Here is a 2,500-nt window from a genome sequence, read left to right as displayed (position 1 = left end):
GTGAGGCGGCGACCGGCTCTCTGCCGGAATCCACGACGGCCTCCTGGAGCCCTTCTCCTTCTCGCACTGACGAGCCGTGGCTCCGGCGGACGCTGGGAGCGAGAGGCGGCGACCGGCTATTTCCCGAAAACCGTCGGCGACCTGCCGGAACCCTTCGCGGCCGACCTCCGGCGATCCGTCACCCCTACCTGGCGGGGCTTCCGCACGACCGCTCGGCCCGACGTCGGGCGCCTCCGTCAGGCGAGGGGCTCGTCCAGGGGATCCTGCCGCTTGCCCATGAACCCGCAGGCGCACGCCCCGGCCGTCCGAGCGCGGGGACAGCGAGGCGCCGACCGGGACTCTCCCGAAATCCACGCCGACCTCCTGGAGCCCTTTCCGGGCGAGCTCCGCGAATCCGTCCCCATCCAGACTTCCGTACCCTCCTCCGACCGCCTTCGGTAGAGCGGGGCTCTGCCCCAGGACTCTGGCCATACGTACCACCCACGCCACCCCCAGCACCTTTCCCGCAGCTGCCTCCAGGTCCACCCTCACCCTCACCCTCTAACCCTCACCCTCTAACTCTCACCCTCCAGGTCTACCCGGGGGGGGGGGGGGGAGAGGGGGCAGCTAGCCTCCTGTTCGACTCGCCGCCCCCTGCGTGCGTGCGCGCGTGCGGATCAGCGCTCCGCCGGGGACTCCGCCACCGCCTCGTTGGTGCATGTGAGCAAGTATTTGTTTTACAAAGGAACTCTGTCCGTGAAGGGTTAATAGCCACAGAAGCTAAGATAAGCATCAGGTGCGATTAATTAAGGTTGGGAACACGCCCGCCGAGTCATCCTGAGTGCTGGAGCGATGAGAGAAGGAAAGCAGCGCAGGGTTAAGGGGTGCAGATGCTCTCCGTATCTCTCCAAACACCCGCGGAGCGCTCGCTGTCTGAGTTAAACGCCGCAAGTCTGATGACGAAGGCGCACGGAACCTCTGGCTGTGCTGCTGTAGAAATCCTGTATATAGACTTTGGACTGCATTGTATCAAGCGTTTGCTGTTCTCTTCTGTTTACTTTGTGCAACGTCTGAGTAAACGACTGCTTATAGCACTAACACGTGTATCCAGCCTCTTGGTGCGAAAGAGGGGTCCAGAATAACCCGATCACGCCTTCCTCCTTTTCTCCTCTCCTTCCCACACGCACGCACGCACCCCCCCCCCCCCCGCCGCCGCGAGCGGCCACCAGGTCCGGGTTCGTGGAGAAGCCTCCAGGTCTCCCGTCGGATGTTACCCCTGCTTTAAACAGGGGACTGGGTCTTTCATGACGCCCGGGGGTGGGGGGTGGGGGGTGGGGGGAGGCTTCTACACGGGGGGGGGGGGGCATGCCGTGAGAGAACGAAGCTGTGGGCCGCCATCGGGGCCGTTCCGGGGGAAAGAGGCAAAAATGCAGATGATGTATCTATCCTGGTAAATGATAAACAGGAAATAGAAATAATCAGAGATTTGTTTGAACAGTTTGGTCAGGCTTCTGGTGGTCATTTAAATATGCAAAAGAGTTTTATGATATCGCCCAATAACATTAAGGGAAATATACAAGTAATGCCACTGGAACATCTGATTAGTAATAATAATAAAAATGAAGCAATACATTCAGAAGCTGAGGAAGGGCAAATTCAAACACATGTTAAATTATTAGGAATTTATTTTGCAGTCAAATGGGAAGGGTGGGAATATAATTGGAACATGTGGAGAGATCAAGTCAAAGAAAAAATACAAATGCGGCCAAAAATGGCATCTTTCTATTTATCGGAAAGCCATGTACGTTAGTACGTACTTGGTACCGGTAGTAGGTAATTTGGCAGCTGTCTACCCACCACCTGAAAGGATCGTTAAAGAGATTAATAAAATGGCATTTAAGTTTCTATGGGGAACGGCTAATTTCCCCCTTGCAAGAGCAGAGGCGTACAAATCTGTAGCACAGGGTGGTCTAAATTTTACAGCAATTGGTTTCAAATTTTTAGCAATTTTTGTTAGTCATAATTTTGGGAAGTGGGCAGAGGTAGAAAGAAAAGAATTGGCACCTCATTTTTGGTTGGTGGCTTTTGCCAAACACCGGAGAATTAAAGATTGGGCCAAAATATGGTGGGAAGAAAGATAAGGTCAATTATAAAATCACACCATCGCTGAAGTGTTTTGGACCTGATTATTTGATTGAAATGTACAGTAATGTAAGAGAATGGAAATTAAGGGCAAGCATCATAAAAATGGAAAGGTGTGAACCAAAAGTGAAGAGAAAGAAAATGTATAGGAATTTATTAGAAGTAAATAGTTTTCAGCCGGAATGTGAAAAGAATGTAAAAAGGGGAAATTTATCCATGTATTTAAAAGAGCCTGTACACCAGATGGAATTCTTGAAAGATCAAAGAATTCCTTATAAACTATGGGACATCAGATGGAAGTTTTTTCATCAGATTTATAGCGTGCAAGCAAATACGCCGTGGCTAGCCAATGTTAACCAAGCTTGTCCACGATTAAGGT

This window comes from Rhineura floridana, unplaced genomic scaffold (assembly GCF_030035675.1).
Source record: "Rhineura floridana isolate rRhiFlo1 unplaced genomic scaffold, rRhiFlo1.hap2 scaffold_71, whole genome shotgun sequence".
Taxonomy (NCBI): domain Eukaryota; kingdom Metazoa; phylum Chordata; class Lepidosauria; order Squamata; family Rhineuridae; genus Rhineura; species Rhineura floridana.
The sequence above is the reverse complement of the archived record's forward strand: the minus strand, read 5'-3'. Positions refer to the sequence as shown.